We start from the raw sequence: 18,452 nt of genomic DNA, 5'->3' as shown, positions 1-18,452 counted from the left end.
ACGTGTCATCAGCCAGGTCCTGGTGTCCCGTGCACCGGGTGATCTTTTCCAGAGAAGTCCAAGTCTACTCCATGACCACGTCAGGAGCCACCTTTGGCAGAGTGAGGCTGCCCAGCCCAAGGGCTCTCTCTCCCCACGTTGTTTTGGGGATAAGCACAGCTGGTGGCCAGTTCCACCCTGTCCCTGAGTCACTCCCTGGTGTCACTCCAGGAGCCCACAGTCCAGACCCACAGCCTGGACTCCAGCCAATATGCTGGAGGCCTCGCATAGGAAGGACAGAGGAGGGCCAGGCCATAGCAGGGGCTGCAAATGGCCTGTTTAAGTCTCCAGTGGGCAGCTACTTTGAGTCCAAAGGTTCCGAGCTGATCTGCTCACTACAATACCCATCTCTCTCTCACGACTCCCTCCACCTGGATTTACAAGCGCAGTCAGAGGAAGCCTCGAGGACTACTTTACTGAAACAGGATGTGCAATTCACTCCCTTGCATGAGTCATCAAGAACAGAATTAGGATGATGCTCCCCCAAAACTGGTAAAATACTGTGTAGTGCGGCACAGTGGCGCACGCCTGTAATCCCAGCACTTGGGAGGCTGAGGCAGGAAGGTTGCTGCTAGTTCAAAGCCAGTCTGAACTACATGGTGAGACCCTCTCTCCAAAACAACAACAAAAAATGAACCATTTTAAAAACAGGTGAAAAAACTGGAGCTCAAAGAAGTTAAACTGCTTGCCGCAAGTCACATAGAGAGAAAGGACAAAGGCTTGGATTGACAGCCACTGAATTCCAGAGTTTTTTAGACCTCACCAAAGCATCTCCCAGGCCAGGAGACCCAGACACAATCAGCAGCCTCATTTTGCACAAATCACCCCAAATCAAACTAATCCGGGATGGGAATAGCACACGGGAACTTGCAAGGGATCAGCACCTCCTCTTTGCCAAGCAGCTGCGCGTACTCCACTTTGACACAGCCCAGACTTTAAAAAAACAAAAACCTGACAATTTTGTCCATGAGCACTCTGTAATTCCAAACAAGCCGCTTCTTCCATAAACAAGAATCAGGATCTTTATGATCAATCAGGTGTGGATCTTCACAAAGCTCTTCCCCCTCACAGTTGGGAACAGATCAGAATTTCTCTGAAGGGAAGGAGCCACCCAAGCTGCTCACGTAAAGCAGTTCTCCGGGGGGAAGAGGGGTTCCTTGCCAACTTACTTGGTCTATTTTTTTTCCCTCAGTACCAAGGGTTGAACCAAGGGCCTTCACACAGAGCTATATTATCAGCCCTTTTTTATTTTGAGACAGTGTCTTGCTAAATTTCCCAGGCTAAGCTTGAACTTGTGATCCTCCTGCCTCGGGCTCTCAGAGTGCTAGGTCTTAGATTAGATACCTTTGAAAGCCAGGAGAAAGACACACCCTTGGGCCCAGAGATCTTCAACAACCTGAAGCATTTGGAAAACTCAGGAGGCAGAAATAAACTGCCAGGGACCTCACTTCAGCTACAGATTTGCCTCTAAAAATGCCAGCCTGGACAGGCCCAGCATTCTCTGCAAGAGCCCAGTGGGGGCTGTCATTTCTGGCGCTCACCGCCCCCTCAGTTACCTTATGGGGCCGGGGTCTGTAGCAGGGGAGCTGTCAATGTTTGCAGACCCCAACCCAGCAGAACATGACCCCAATTTCAGAGGAACGGATCTGGTTCAGGAGACTGCACTCACCACCCAGCGTCCTGGCCATGGGAGTAACGAACCTCTAAAGAGTGCTGCCCGGGAGAAGCCAGACGCAAAGGACTACAAACCTGTGAGTCCATGTATATGAGATGCTCACACCAGTAGATCCACAGAGACAGCAGAAAAGGCACCGAGAGGAAACGGGCCTCTCTGGGGGGATGACGGACATTATCAGTGTACTACACCAAGCTGTTTGCTTTAACATGGCTAATTTTAGCCAGCACACACCTGTAATCCTAGCACTCTGGGAGGCTGAGGCAGACGGATTACAAATTCGAGCCCAGCCTGAGCAACTTAGCAATTTAGTGAGACCTTAGCTCAATAAATAAATAAATAAACACAGGGCTGGGGATACACAGCTCAGTGCCAAGGTCCTAGGATCCATCTTCAGAGCTTGGGAAGAAAAAAAAATTAAAAAAAAAAAAATATATATATATATATTTATATGAATATAACTTCTACTTCAATAAAAGAAAAACAAGACAGGAAGCCTGCTCTGGCCCACGGGAGAATTCATTCACTCCTCCTCGGAGCTGTCTGCACAGTATAGAGGTCAAGGTGCTGAACTTGGTGCCCAGTGGCCTACATTCAGTACTTCGGCTTGCCCATCTGTAAAATGTGCAAGCACATAGGCAGGTTCTTTCTCATAAGGCTCTTGGGAGGATTAAATGAACCTACTTGTACAAAGCACCCAGCAAAATGTGGGACACACAAGCACTCCACCTGATACACGCCTGAATTCACAGGACGAGCCACTATTCCAGTCTGCCTGGGACAGAGGTTTCCCTGGATACCTGCCTTTTGGCACTGCATGTAGGGAAGTTCCAAGCAAAACAGGACAAGTTAATCACCCCAGTGCTTTCATAGATATTTGTAGAAAACAGTATCTATAGGTTTAAAAAGGACACCAAGAAGCTGGTTGTGATGGTCCTTGTCTGTAATTCTGGCACTCTGGGAGGCTGAAGCTGGAGGGTTAACTTTTGAACACAGACTGGGAAACTTAATAACTTAGCTAGATGCTGTCTGAGGAAAATAAAAAATAATAAGGGCTAGGGACTCAGTTCAATGCAAAGGCCCTGGGTTCATTCCCAGCACTGCAGGGGGCGGGGGGAAAGCAGTTTGGGACAGAAATAAGAGAGGCTGACTCCATGAATCGGAGAACACAGTGTTTAAAGGAAGATGTTTATGTACAAGAAGTCTCGATACAGACAGCCTCACAGTTCAGCCCAAGGTAACGGGAGGTTCTGAAGCTCAAATGTCACGGCATCGCCAGACACGCTCCAGAAAGAGAATCTCGTGAGCCTGGGCTCCTTCCGCTCCTCTGCGGACCCTTGGGGGTGTGACTGTGCTCCTCAGTAACGCCTGCATGTCCAGGCAGGAGGTCAGGTCCACACGTGGGCGGAGCCTTGAAGAGGGAAGTGTGGAGGAAGGCATGTGAACAAGATAAAACCAGACAGGAAACAAGCCCCAATCTCCAAGCCCCAAGATGGGCTGTGCTTCTTCCGGACCAAGTCCACACGGCTGGTCCATCCACAAGGGCTGTGGTTCTGCACACCCATGCCTGGCTTAGAGTAAGAAAGGTGTAGGCCAGGGGCAGGAAGGTGGGACTCCTTCGTCTTACAGCAAAGACAGCAGAACAGATATACTGAACCCAAGTTTCCCATGACACAGAAACCTTCTTAACTGAAGACCTGCAGACCAAGGCAGTATGTCCTTTCCTGTACACGGATCCGGTGGAGCTGTGCAGAGGTGGCAGTGAGCGCAGGGTGCGGGCTGAGTTAGGGACAGACAGGGCCAGCAGCTGTCCACTCAGGTGCCCTGGCGCCCTCTGCATGGCAGCCCCTCTTTCCTCGCAGGTGTGGGCCAGGGCCTTTGGGCGAGGGTCTTAGGATGTACTGTCAGACAAGCTGGGTGAGGAATTCCCCCAGGGTCAAAGCCTCCATGGGAGGCAGAAACATAATTCCAGGTCCACATGCTATGACCCTGTTGGCAAAGAATTCTATTTTCTAAGGACAGTGGGGACAGAGAGGGTGGGATACTGGAGGGCAGAAGGCCAGAGAGACCTCCCAGTGTCCTGCAGCATAAAGCACTCAACATGCCAAAGTGAGTTCTGAGCCCCAAACAGTCTGCGCCATTCGAAACTGAGACCAGCAGGCACTTTGCTGACAGCACACCGTCAAACTCAGAGATGCCCGTCACTCCCCGCAGACACAGCCTTTTTCGTGGGTGGCAAGTGAAGTCTGAGGCTCTGACCTGATTGCACTCCAAGATGCCACCAATGTCAATGACTCCTGCCGGCCGGTACAGGGGGCACCTCTGCAGGCAGCTCCACCTGCAGTGTTCACTCGTCACACACAAGGGGCAGGGATGCCTCATTCAGTTCCCGGGTCCTTTTTGTCCACGTCCCTAACTCCACCTGACAAAATGACCAACAGGCCATCAAGGCCCAAGGCAAGGAGGCCAAGGACAGAGGGATGGAGCCCAAGGACCCTGCAGACAGCACACAGGCTTCACAGCAAAAGCCCACCAGGAACTGGCCTGCAGGGAAACTGGGGCCACCCAGCTCAGAGGAATCAGGGAGATGTCACTGTCACTGCCCAGTACCCAAGATGCTGTAAACATGGGACCTTCACACACACTTTTGTGTGTCCCCCTCTCGCTTACCCAGGCCAGGGGCTTCATCCAGCAAAGTGCAGGGTGGACGAGGCCTGGCCTCCTGAATATCCAGCGGCTGCTCAGTAAAGGCAGGTGTGGAGGGGCACAGGAGGGGCGTGAACAGAGCCAAAAGAGAGAGGGCGCTGGATCTTTAGGGTAGGTACCGTGTTAAGCAACAGAAACCCTGGGGCCAGGTCTCCTCAGTTCAAGTCCCACCTCTGCTACTTCCAGCCTGTGTACCTGTGGTGAGCTGCTGAGTTCCTCTGGGCCTTGGATTTCCTGGTGTGGGAAATGGGCTAACAACAGTACTTAACAGCTCAGAAGGCATCAGAGAGAACATGTGCCTGGAACACATGGTAAATGGGCTGCTGTAGAGGGTGGCACTTCCCCCACAGGGAAGTGCAGTGAAGCTGGAGAGGGGCCTGCCCAGTCCCAAGACTGGCCAAACCACAAGGCAGGAAGACCCAGACACAGCCCCCATCACACCTGCTGGGACCACGCCCCACAGCCTCCCAGGCACAGTCACATGTGTGTCTAAATCCCCACCGTCTGAGCCTCCCACAAGCCCCCAGCGTGGCAGACCGAACGGTCTCACGCAGTTACTCCACAGCCTGTGACTGTGGATATCAACCTGAAGTAGTGGAAGGGACTTTGCTTACAGGGTCAAATTAAGGATCCTGAGATCGAGATGATCCTGAATTATGTCACCACTAAGGGTCCCTGCAAGAGGCAATCAGGAGGTCAGGGGAGAGATTAGAGCAAGCCCCACCGGCTCTGGGGTACTCTGCACCCTCAGCTCATCTGGTCTCTCACAGCTGGCTCCTCTCCAGAGCTCTCCAAATCAGCTTTCCTTGTTAAAATGTGAGAAAAAATAGCCAGGGGTGTGGCAGCATACACCTATAATCCCAGCTATTCAGGAAGCTGAGACAGGAGGATCACAAACTCAAAGCCCAGCCTGAGCTACAGTAGTGAGACTCAATCTCAAAGTGAAAAAAATTAATAGGGCTAAGGATGTAGCTCAGTGCTCCCTGGGTTTAACACCTGGTAGCGGGTGCGCGCGCGCGTGCACACACACACACACACACACACACAAAGTGAAAAACACCTCAACTTCAGCCTGTCCTTGAGTCCAGCCCCCTCACAGGGCCTCCTCCCCCCAGAGCCAGGTAGTTCCTCCACAGTGGCAGGAGCCTCAGGGCGGATCCAGTAGGGCTCTGAGATTACTCCAGACCGTTCTGACAGGACTCAGGTAGAAATGGGGTGCAGCTTCCTGGAAACTGGAACATGGGCCCTTCATGCTAGAAAGTGGCGGGGCCGTCCATCCCAGAGCTTTGTCCATCCTGGAAGGCAGGCATGAAGAGTAATAATCAAGGATATCTGGTGGAAGAAATCGCTACACAGAAAGTGCTGTATGGCTTCTTTTAATCACACCAGTAAAATGAAAAGAGGAAAGAAATGTACTTAGCGATGGAATTTGTAATTAAAAAGAAAGTAGAAGGAAGAAGCTTGAAAAGCTCTGCCTGGCCCTGGATGCAAGGAAAAAGCCTCATTAGGAAAACAAACCAAGGGTGGACCAAAGCAACATGGCCTCAAGTCTGTGGTACCACATCTCTTAGACGCACCAGGCCTGGGCCCCCACTCAGTAAACTGTAAGACATACACCTTGGGAGCATCTAAAAGGAGACTTGGCAGGCGTGGCTTCCTCCACCCAAGTTTCTAAGGATGCGTGGACCATCTGGGGGCCTCGGCAGAGCTGGCGCGAGCAGTGCCTTACGGAGGTGGGAGCAAAACCACCACAGACCCAGTAGGACAGCTTCTAGCCTGCGGGCGGAACCAGCGCTGCAACGTGGGACTTTAGAAGCTGGAAGTTTTTTCTTGAGACAAGGGAATTATCCAAACTCACTCAAGCCTTGGGCATAAGGCCCGCCCACCCGGATAAAGTACAGATGCCGCCCCGGGGCGGGGTTCAGGAGGGATGAAGCTACCCTGCACACACATTCTTGTGCCCTGGCTCCCTCCCCCGACAGCTCCTCCCCCCAACCTATGTGGGAAGAGAGATGGAGATTTGGGTGATGAGGCCCCCTCCATCTCCTCACAGCTGGCTTTGAATAAACCTTTTTCCTTCTCCCCAAAAATAAACGGCCTCCTTTGATTTGGTGAGCAGATGAACCCTTTTTCCTTTTCACCAAAAATAAATGGCCTCCTCTGGGGGTGAGCAGACAACTTGAGCACACGGACCTGGTGGCTGGTAAGAGCCACAGCCCCAAAGCTGCAGGCCTGAGACTCCAGTCCCGCAAAGCCATAGGAGTGTGGCCCACCAAGGCCTGGGGGGGCGGTGGCACACCAGGGAAAGGTCACCCTGGAGACTTAAGATTTAATGTGGCTGGGTTGGGGGAGATAGCTTAGTGGCACAAGCGCCTGCCTGCCAAGCACAAGGTCCTGAGTTCAATTCCTGGTACCAAAAAAAAAAAAAAAAAAAAAAAGATTTAATGTGACTGACTCTGTTGGGTTTAGAACTCAGTTGGGACCTGTTTTACTCCGTGTTCTTCTGGCCAATTTCCCCCTTTGGAAAGGGACTGCTTTCCCTACTTTGATTTCATAGGCTCAGAGCCGGAAGGAAACTTGCCTCCAGGTGAATCACACCTAAGCCTCCACCCTATCTGACTTAGAAGAGGCTCTGGACTTTGGACTTGAGTTGGCCCTAGAACAAGTCAGGGCTTTGAGGCTACGGGGTTGGGATGAAAATAACTTGCAAGTGCGGTTCAGAGGAGCGGAGCAGAATGCTGTGCTTTGAATGCATCCCATCAAGTCACTGTCTCTGGCTTCTGTCTCCCTCTCTCTTGCCATCTCAGCCAAGGTGAGGACACAAGACCTTCGGCAAATGCCAACAGCTAGATGGATTTTCAGCTTCTAATCCTGGAAGTCAGTAAATTTCTGCTCATTATAAACTACCAGTCTCAAGTGTTATGTCATAGCTGCAAAAGTAGACTAAGAGGATACAGGAACTTTCTTCACTAGTTTTGCAACTTTTCTGTAAATCTGAAACTATTGTAAAATAAAAGTTTCATTTTTAAAAAATCCTCACAACTGATGTCCTATCATTTTTCACCCCATCACCTGGAAAAGAACAAAATGTTTGAAGCACACAGAGCTGGCCTGGGTGTAGAAACTCTGGCCTCTCAGCAAGTGCTAATGGAGGGTAAAATGAGGGTCGCCCCTGGAGGATTCTGCGAATATTTAATGTGCAGGAGTCCTGAGGTCCAGGAATTCCTCCTCTCTAGCGATCTGCACTCAGGATAACCCCACTCTAGCCCACGGCATCTTCCCCGCACGTTGCAATAACGGGAAGACAGGAAACAACTGTCCCGGGACGGCTGGCCCAGCCACACAGGGAAAGGGTGTGCAAAATGGAATGAGGAAGTTTTATGTGCGGAAATGCAGTCACCTTCAAGCTATGTTGACGCATGAAAAGAGCCAGCATTGTGTTTACAGTAAGCCACCTTCTGTTTATGTCCTGTTTCTTCTTACATCCCTAAAGGATACACAAAAAAGTCCCGGGGGTGTCTGCACAGAAGCAGGTAGACTGCAGTGGAGTGGACAGACATTCTGCTTCGGTTGATCCCCTAGGTACTGACCCACAGCAATATTGACACAGTCAACAAAGAAATTAAAGCTCTCTTTTTAGATGAAAGTCTCCGCAAACCTCCTTTGGCCTCCCTGAGGCGCCCTTCTAGCTCTGGGCGAAAGTGATGTCATCAGTCTTCTGTCCCTTGAACTGTGTCCCTGCCCTGCCTGGCCTCAGTCCCTCCCTGTTTGCACAGTGATTAGAGGTTCTCACTAGCTGGCCCTCCACATCCGTGTTCCTCATCCGAAGCGTCACGAACCGTGGCTGAAGATACTTGAGGAAAAAACTACTGGTACTGAACAAGTACAGACTGGTTTTCTGTTGCCACGGTCCCCTAGACAATACCGCGTGATGGTTATTTACCTGTATTTACCTTATGCTACCCTCTACTGGAAGTAATTATCAGAATCAATGCAGAGACTGCTATCTGCAGGGTCCTGGAAATCAGTCCCCAAGGATGCCTAGGGACAACTACTGTCTGGGGAGAAGATATTCTTTCTACCGCTACACTGTGTCACCCCCGAGTTCACACTGGCAGCACCCTGCTCACCACCAGAAAGTATTTTTCCTGAATTCCGTACTATGACCCATTTTCATCCCCGAGCGTTCTGAAGCCTGGGTGCCCCAAGGATGAGAAGACAAGGAGAGATGCAGGAGTAGCCACAAAGGGGAAACTGAGTCTGCGTTCTAAGACAGCTCTGGGAGGGGATGAGGGCCAAGTGGGAGAGGGGAGCAGTAAGGACAATGTCCCAAGCAGCACCCCTGTGGGGCAGCTGAGCCTGGTGGGCCAGTCGGGTGTGGTCGAGATGAAGGGGTCTTCTCACTATCAGGGGGGCACCAGGCTGTGCCTTCTGGGGACCCCATAGAGGGCTCTAGTTCAAGAACCAGGAGGTGGGGCTGGAGGGCAAAGCTCTTGGGAGAACACTTGCCAGCATGCGCAAAGCCCGAGGGGTTCCATCCCCAGCATGACCAAAACAATCCCCAGCAGTGGAAGAGCTCCTTGAATGCCCCCTCCCCCAACAAAACAGTGTTCAACTCTTGCCAAGCAGGAGAGTTCAGTTCCTGAAAGTGAGCCTCCTAACCCAGAATACCAGGACAAGCCACCCCCAGCAGAAGCCACCCAACAGCTCCCGGGGGGCGGAAACACACATCAAGCACAGTGGGCGCAGGGTCCAGTCTTCTTCAAGCACAGAAAACCACGTCTCAACACACAAGCCCTGGCCTCTGGGGCGGGCTGGTGCCGCCACATTCTGACCCACAGCCTCTCCAAACGTCCCCCCAGAGTGTCTTGACCTTCTCCTAAAATGAACCCCACCCTTCTCTGCCTTCCTGAAGTCTGGGAGGGGAGAGGAAAGGGACTAAACACAAACAGAGGAGAAAAGGAGGTGAGGGAGGGAGAGGGGGCAGGCTCCTGTCCACACGGGGGTCCTGGACCATCCTAGGCCGCTTAGCCCAGCCTGGGCCCATGGCTCCCCTCCCCACCTCGCACCCCAACGTGCACTGCGAAGCTGCTGAGGGTTCGGACCCCAGCAGAACCCAGGTGCAAGAATGCTCTCTATGAAACCGAAGTTAATAGTATTGGGGCTCAGAAAATGAACCCCAAGCTCAGCTCCTTGGCACTCTGAGCTCTCCTGCCTCTGCTCCTGTCTCCCCAGGACAGGGAGCTTTCTCTGAATTTGTCATCTGACGTGAAATAGATTCTCCAGCAAGAACTCACAGGAATCCGTCATGAGGGCGAGTGACTCACCACAGGAAGAACAAAGGTCGGCCCTTTGCGCAGAACTTTGTCACCGGCTGTCACCTGTTCAACGGGCCCACTGTCTCCCAGATCACCAACTCCCTACACTACCTAGACCCCCCAAGGGTCTAGAAGCTTTTAGATTTCAGTGGGTTCTCCCAAGATGCCCCTGTGCAGGTAATCAGTTTGTAACCTTTTTCTCCTGTTCATCTGCCCAGTGTGGGTTTATCCCATGGACTAATGTATGGCAGCCCCTGAGGGTGTAGGCAAAGTTCCCTTGTCCCTACAGAGCTCCCAGGCGCTGCTGGGAGTGTGGTGGACAGGTCTGGGCACCTGCTCAGAGACATTCTGCGTTCCTGCAGCCTTGGGTTTGCTCGCTTCCTGGGTTTTGCCAAATTCCAGATACCGTAGGGTATTTAACTACTGCCGCCTGGAAAAGGATGGCAACTGCAGTCTTGCCTTTAGCAAGGTGTAAGGACCACTGCTGCCAGGAAAGCGAGGTCCCTGACACACTCTCCCACCGCCTTCCTGGCCTCCCACTCCACCCAGGCCTGATGACACCTGCTGTTGCCCACCTCCTATCAGCTTCCTGTGCCAGGCAGTTTCCCTAACAGGACCAAGGGATGCTCCTCAAGGCAAGGGTTGTGCTGTTTCTCTGGATTCCCCATGGGGCCTGGAGAAAGCCACCCCACAGGACAGCTCCACAGGGCCGAGGGTCAGGGGCCCATCTGACTCTGATACCCTGTACACAACACAGTTATCTCTAGCAGGAGCTCTTTAGTAATGTCTCCCCACCTCCAGCACTAGGAATGGAATCTAAAGCCTTCTTTCATCCTGAGCTATAGCCCCAACCAATTTTTTTTTTTTTTTTTTTTGAGACAGTCTCCCAGACTGTACTCAAACTTGTGATCCTTCCGCCTCAGCCTCAGAGTGCTAGAATGCAGATGTGCACTACAATGCCCGGCAAAAATGTCTGTTTTTAGGATCTGGGATGTGGCTCCTTAGTTGAGTACTTTTCTAGCACATAAAAGGCACTAAGTTCCATCCCCAGCACTGCAAAAGAAGAAAAACTTCTGTTTTTTAAATGAGGAAAGGGCTGGGGATCCAGCTCAGCAGCACAAATGCCTGCCTGTCAAGTGCAAGGTCCTGAGTTTGATTCCCAAATCCATACCAAAAAAAGAGGAAAAAAAGACAAATTCCAAATAATATACTCACTGGGTGTGCTGTGTACACACCTGTAATTCCAGCACTCAGGAAGCAGAGGCAGGAGGATCACCATGAGTTCAAGGACAGCCTGAACTACATAGTGAGACCCTGTCTCAAATAAAACAAAACCAAAAATAAAAATCCAGATACTATCCAAAGATACTCCCCCTCCAGGAGGTACAGCTTAATGTTTCTCTTTCTCTCCTGAGAGGCTAGACTGAGGGGATCTTTCAGGGTCTGCCAGGTTGGTGGCACACATCTGTAATCCTTGCAATCTCAGAGGCTGAGGCAGGAAGATCACAAATTGAAGCTCAGCCGGGACAATTAGCAACTTATTGAAGCTCTGACTCAAAACTTTAAAAAAAGTTGAGAGAAGAGGTGCTGGGGCTGTAACTCCGTGAAAATTAAGCTGCAGTACCACATAAACAAAAGTCAGAGAAGATGGCAAGCACCACCTCACTCCACTCCCCCATGAAGATGAACATATGGGTGCCACTGCCATGTCCCCTGGATGGGGTGGGCTGAGAAAGACACTTCACCTCCGTGGTCTCTTTTCCCAGGAGCCACGATGCCAGTGCAATCACAAGAAGGAACATTACACAAAACCAAATTGCACTCAATTCTATATACTCCCTGATCACCACTCCTCCAAACTGTTAAGGTTGTAAAAAAGACAGAAAGTGTCACAGCCATGGAACGGGGACAAGCGACTGGCTGTGGGTAGGATCCTGGTACAGATAAATAGACATCAGTGAAAACACTGGTGAGCTCCAAATAAAGAATGGAACTGAGCAAGCAGTGACAGACACATACCGGTTTCTTTCTTTGACAAATACATTGCAGTGACTTGAGACGCTAACCCAGGGGAAGCTGGTGGGAGTGAGAGGGACTTTTCTGTACTAACTTTGTACCCGTCTTGGAAATTGAAAATCATTCCAGCATTAAAAGTCAGTGTGAAAAAAAAAAAGTTAGTGTGATGGTTGACTGATTGTGTCAACTTGAGTAAGATAATCTCAACTAAACTGGCTCAGCAATTCCACACCTTAGGGTAGCTTCTTCCCTGGATGGATCTGCTTCTGTTTCCTCGGAGGAGCTCCCGTCTTCACCTTCACCTTAAATGCCATCTCCTGGTTTCCAGCAGACCCACTGGCCTCCTGATATGGACTCACATGGGACACTGCAGTGATCTCCAGACCTTCAACTGGATCCTTCAGTCTCTAGTGGGTAGACAGATCCTCTGCACTCTTCTACATCTGATTCTGTGGGTGGCCACTGTAAGCCAATCTTGTAAATTCTTTTTTTTTTTGAGACAAGGTCTCGAGATGCAGTTCAGGGTGACCTTAAGCTCACTTTGTAGCCCAGGCTGGTCTCGAACTTGCAATGATCCTCCTGCCTCAGCCTCCTAAGTGCTGGGATTACAGGCGTGTACCACCACGCCCGGCATAAATTCTTATATATCTGTGTATCTTGTGTTATACCTGTTTCTTTGGTAAACACTGATACAGTTAGCTTCAGGGCTGGGGGTGTAGCTCAATGTTAGCTCATGCTTACTGTGCACAAGGCCCTAGGTTCATCTCCTAGCATCACTGAAAAAAATATAAAGTTTAATTATCTCCAGAGAGCTGGGGATATAGCTCAGTGGTATAAGCGTCTGACTGGCAAGGGCAAGGTCCTGAGTTTGATTCCCGCTACAAAAAATAAATATCTCCAGAGATCACACTCACTTTATAAATAACTGTAATGGAAACCACAGGGTGAATCAGAATAGACAACTCTCACCCAAAAGCACTGAAGTTCAATCTAAAAATGCAAAATTTTAAAAATAATTCAGTTTTGTAAGTTTTGTTTTGTTTTAGTGTATGTTGGCTAAATATCGAAAGATTAAGGCAAGGGGATAGGGGAAGGTTTCTAACATTTCCAACTGGGGAGGTGGGAAAAAGACAGAAGGGAAAATTTGAAAGTGATACCCCAGAATTTCAGCTAAAGCATGGTTTCCAAGTTACCTCTCAAGGTGGAATGCACATTTTTGCCTGTCCACAAATCCTCACTCCCTTTAAACAGTAGACTTCAGAACTCTCAAAAAGTAGTTTTAACCACATGTAGGTGGTAAATGCTACTAAAAAATACACTCTGCCCTGGTACAAACTATTTTCTAGGTTTAGGTATCAGATCAATATACAAAAGTGTAAGGCCTTTGGGGAGATAAAGCAGCTTTTTCACCACCAATTTAATCCTCTAAAATCAATTCTTCCAAAAAGAAAAAGAATATTCAATTCCATTCCCATATCTACAGCTCTGGCCCAACACTAGACAGTGCTCCTTGAATTTGTAGATCACAGAAATGACCCCAAGAAAAACAGGATTCCTTCAAGCAAAATGGGGGCACTCACATGTAAATTGTCATGTTACCGCAGAAAACAGTCTACTTTGTAAACAAGACTGAGAACCCGCTGGGAAGGCCAAAAAGGTTTGGTCTTTTAGGGCCTTGGGAGAAAAATGCTCTTTACAAAAAATACAACATCGTGGATCCACACTACCACAAACCCTAAAGAACTATCCAACTTGCACATTTCTGAAGCCAAATATTGCTTAAAATTCTTAACCTTGGGGCTGGGGATTTAGCTCAGCGGCACAGTGCCTGCCTGGCAAGCGCAAGGTCATGAGTTCAATTCCTGGTACCTGAAAACAAACAAACAAACAAACAAAAAACCCAAAAAAATTCTTAACCCTGGGGCCACTAGCTAGTGATCTTTAAAATATAAAGATTTTGCAACACTGTCATAATGGAACTGGCCCTGCCTATGGCCCTGCCTATGGCCCAAGGAGAATGAATGAATGGTGCTTCTTAAACCGTAAATGGTAAAGAGGAAGGATTCAGACAAAAGGGGAAACAGACTTCCCGTCCTCTACAGAAGAAAGTGAGTATAAGCATCTGCCTGGCAAGCCAAGTTACTCTGACTCCAAATTCAAATTCAGTATATCTGGGAGAAAAAAAAAAAAAAAAAAAACAGAAGCTCAGTGAAATATTTCAGAGAAATATTTTCAAGTTACATCTTCTGAATTTAGCATGTTCCTGCAGGGCCACTTGCTCCACAAGTAGAAGATAAAGTTACCGCCAGCTCAAACCCAGGTTCAATATGGTGGAACTACAAATTACACTGATTGGAAAATGCTTCCATCCACCGAGAGCTGAGCTGCTCCCTACAATCAGAGAGGGCCACTTCCCGCTGGATTCCTGGTGAAACCACATCCCCGCTTTGTACATGAATGATTGCTTTTGATGAAACCGCACAGAGATCATTAATAAGCCTGTGTCAGGATACCAAATTGTAGGTACTCTGATTTCAGTTACAAGGAAAACAGCCAGTGAGAAAAGCCAGAAGCCACCCAGTAAGCAAAACTCGTGCTCCTGTGATGAAATGATGGCTGATTTCCTTCTTTATCTTAAACACATTCTGAAATAGTGGTATTTTTAAGTTTTTAAGCTGGGGCTGGGGATTTAGCTCAGCAGCACAGCGCCTGCTTGGCAAGCGCGAGGTCATGAGTTTGTTTCCCGGTACCAAAAAAATAAATAAATAAATAAATTTTTAAGTTGTCAGTACATGGTCTATGAATAACCTCACTGAACCCAAGATTTAAGCAAGCCCTTAAATTCACCCACGGATCACTGCCAATTCTAAGGCTCCACGGGCTACACAGCTTAACATTCTCCATCATTACTTTCTTTGAACTAACTTGCTACAGGGAGACAAGTAAGCAAAGAATCGCTACCACCCACACTCCCTCTGTAATATTACCTTTTTCTGAGATGCCTTAAACCTGTTGGGAGGCCGGGCCTGGTGGCGCACACCTGTAATCCTAGCACTCGGGAGGCTGAGGCAGGAGGATCGTTGCGAATTCGAGATCAGCCTGGGCTACAAAGTGAGCTCAAGGCCAGTCTGAACTACATAGCAAGACCCTGTCTCAAAAAAACCAAAAAAAAAAAAAAAAAAAAAAAAAACCTATTGGGGCACAGAAAACAACACCCCAAAGTGTGGCGTGTGGCATGCGTGGACTCTGAACTGGGGGACACGGGAAGGGCAGCAGAAACACTGGCTCCCTGACCTCCTCCTACTTCTTTCCCCCCAAGGCAGCCAGAGAAACTAGGATTCCTCTTCCCTGGGCCATGTCACAGAAACCTGGCCCCTCTCCCCAAAGACACGGTACCTGCAACTGTCCCTCCAGTCTTGTCCGCCTCCTGTGTGGGAGCCGGCCCTGGAGGAACACTGCACCCACCTGTCTGACAGCAGATCTTAAGACCCTGGCTCCAGAGGCCCTGGCCCCACCAGGAGAAGGAGTGCGTGTGACCCAGAGGGCCAGGAGGAACCTGAGATGGTCTCCCAGTCTGTTCCCCAGCTCGAACCCCAGGTCTGGTCACATTTCTGCATGGCTGTCCAAGCCTCACTGGATCTGAGCATAAAAATGAACAGTTTTTCTTGGAGTTTTCAGTCTTCATTTCAGAAGATTCCTATGTCTTGTAAAATTTTGTTCAAATCAACCTGTTATGCTTTTCTACAGTTGATTTATCTTTGTTACACAAGTCTCTTGGCAGCATGGAAGAGGTTACACTTATTCATCCCTACAAGCCCAATAAAATCAGACACAATTCTTCTGCTGAAGCAATCTGTGGCCCAGGGACAAATTCCATTAGATCCAAAGGTGTTACCGCCTCTGTCCAGAGTGTCAACCCAGGCTTAAACAATAAAATAAAATGATGAGGAACCAGGAAAGTACCACTTGACCTCAAGTAACAATTCTAAGGCAAGGTAACACCAGTCAAGCCCAGATCAAGCCATATGTCCAGAGACAGCAAAAACATGTGTGGGATAAAGAAATGAAGAATTAAGGCAGTCTATTTACCTAGTAAGATAGGCCACCTGGCTCCAAGGGCCATTTTCATGGTAGTAAAAACAAAAACAAAAGAACAAGTCACAGTGCCAAAACTCCCTGTCTTCCTCTTATAGAGTCCCATGTTTTCACTCTCAGTAGCTATGAAGACATTCATCTTCCAGATAATTTTGTGCCCCTAAGGGGCCGCAGCCCTTTTCATCTCCGGTCAGCAGGGATGATCAGATTAAGGGCAGCAAAGCGCACAACTTATCATTTTGAAATCAGCTTAGGCTGGAAATGGCTTCTAGCCTTTCCTCTCATGGGTCCTCTTTCATTCGCCTTGGCCTTGGGCCTGGCTATGCCCCCTCTGCAGTTTTGCTGAGTGAGACCTTATGCTTGTTTGAAAGTGTTCACACTTCAGCTTTTCCATGAAACTTCCCCTAACTCTGCTCCCTCCTTCCCACTCTCAGGCACTTCCCCAAGTTAAAAGGGTTTTAGTAAGCACTATCTTTTTCATCTGTGTTTCTACTGTCCACCCAGATCATAAGCCCCTCAGGACCAGGAGCCATTTCCCCTGTACCCTTGACAAGGTGGCATTTTATTTCTCCACAATCACCCATAACAGAAACTGAAAGAAGAACAAAGAGCAATGTATTTGCCAGAGACAAGGAATTACTTCAATATAGTATTTTAGAGACTTAAAAACCGATCCTACATCAAACACTGAGCCACTTCTGCACAAAAACACTACAACAAGGATACTTTTTCAAATATGAATGAAAGCATCCATTATTAATGCCTTAAAGTAACAGGAATGAGGGAAGATGGCCCTTTCCCAGAGTGGATCTACAATAAATGTTTCTTAGAGAATTGAGTGCACTTTTAGATGGCACAGTAAGGCTGGCTGTGAGGAGATTCAAGTGCTCTATGGGAGTGACTCCATGCCAGGTAGAGCAAGTCACCCTCCCCCTGGATCTTGATCCAAATGATAAAACCAAACACTGGAGGGATTCCAAACACCACCTTGCGCCTTTCTCTACACGAATCTACAAGCATCCGGGTTAGTCCCAGTCTACAACAGCCACTCTGAGAAGACTGGGGTGGGATGGTCCAGCGGAAGCCATCAAGCACACATGTGTGTCAATCGTGACTTTCCTGAAGAGGACTCGGGTTCCATGCAGCCCTTGAGCCAGCTCCAACTCACCAAGTCAAAGGGAGGGATACCTTCCCTAAGGGAAGTCTGGAGGTGGCTCACAAGATCTTGTGGCTTCCAGAAACTGGATTTCCAATGACCGCAGCTTAGACTGATATCCAGAGACACCAGCTCCACTCATAGGCAGTACAAAGCCAAACCAGGAAATCAGGGAAAGTCCAGCAGGCCTGATCCCTGAAGCACGGCCCTTCCAGAATACCCATGTCCCCATCAACCTCCTCTACCTCGACCAGAGCTGCGAGCACAACACCCTGCCCAGATCCACAATGCCCTGGAAGCCAGAGAGGAGGTGGCACTTGCTTGGCTTGGCAGGCAGAGGTGATGCCCACTTGTGCCACCGGTCCCCGCCTCTCTCACCAGCATCCAGCCCGCACCAGGACCGGTGGAAGCCTGGGCTCTGAGCTGGCCACTCCCACGCTGCCTAAGGTTGACCTGGAGCCCGAGCTCATTTCGCCTGGGTCCTCGACTTTCAACCAGGGCCCCCCTGGTGTCCCCGGTGGGTGATCCCAGTTCCCGCGAGGAACTCATTCGTCAAGAGTGATGCCCGCGCCCCCCGAAGTCCAGCGGCGGTGTCGGGAAACTCATTGGGCTTTTTGTTTGTTTGCTTTTTGTTTCTGAATCCCCGGTGACGATTCTGGAAACCCCAACACGGAGACCTACAGCCACGGCAAAGAATCGCGCCTTTTCCGGAAAAGCTGGCGGGGGGGTGCGGCGCGCTCCTCTCCCGGGAGGGGGATCCCGCGAACAGGCAGAGCACGCGACCCCTCCACACGTGGCACGAGCGCTCGGCCAGCTCCGGGACGCGGGGGCCGAACACCACTTGCAACGTGGCGGAAAGAGCCCCGGGAGGACGTGGCGGAACGAGCCCCGGGAGGAAGGACCCCATGCCCAGCCTCACCCTGCCACGGCGTCTCACGGCCTCCCGGAAGCCCCCCGCCGAAGAAGCGGCCCCGGGGCTCCCGACAAGTGTCGAGGATCCCGCTCCGGGAGCTCCCCGGCCTCCTCACTCCCGCCCGACCGCTGGCCCCAGCGCCGCACTCACCGCCGCCGCGCCGCCTGTCGAACCGGGAGGTCTGCGTGGAGCTCGCAGGCTGGCAGGAAAAGAGCTCGGGGGCGGGGCCGGCGGGCGGGGGCGGGGCTGAGCGGACAGGGGCGGGGCTGAGCGGACAGGGGCGGGGCTGCCCGCTTCTACCGCCCCCGCCCGCCGCGGAGGACCCACCGTCCCCTACCTCGCACCTGTGTGACCCCCTCGCCCAACCCGCACCCAGGGCCTTGCCAGGCGCTACGGGCTTTTCCCTGCGTCCTCTGATCGCCCCCTGCCCTCAGGACACTCCCACGTCACGCCCAGACTCCGCCTGTAAACCCAGAACACCAAGTTTCACCCCAGGGCCCCTCCCGCGGGCTTCAAAACCCCCCCTTGGCGGGT

At 50.4% G+C, this 18,452-nt stretch overlaps 1 protein-coding gene across 2 annotated transcripts in view; it reads right to left on the bottom strand.

Annotated features, from left to right (window-relative positions):
- The window catches only part of Litaf (lipopolysaccharide-induced TNF factor), a 30,556-nt gene extending 12,390 nt beyond the window's left edge, over positions 1 to 18,166 (bottom strand). Inside the window, exon 1 of one of the 2 annotated variants that reach the window (XM_005391161.2) lies at positions 18,069 to 18,166. The gene's annotated coding sequence lies outside the window, so the exon portion shown is untranslated. The remainder of the gene's footprint in view (positions 1 to 18,068) is intronic. The other variant, XM_013517903.1, reaches the window with a different exon arrangement.
- Positions 18,167 to 18,452: the final 286 nt, after the last annotated feature.

Source organism: Chinchilla lanigera, unplaced genomic scaffold, assembly GCF_000276665.1.
Source record: "Chinchilla lanigera isolate Chin_1 unplaced genomic scaffold, ChiLan1.0 scaffold00041, whole genome shotgun sequence".
Lineage (NCBI taxonomy): Eukaryota > Metazoa > Chordata > Mammalia > Rodentia > Chinchillidae > Chinchilla > Chinchilla lanigera.
The sequence above is the reverse complement of the archived record's forward strand: the minus strand, read 5'-3'. Positions and strand labels throughout refer to the sequence as shown.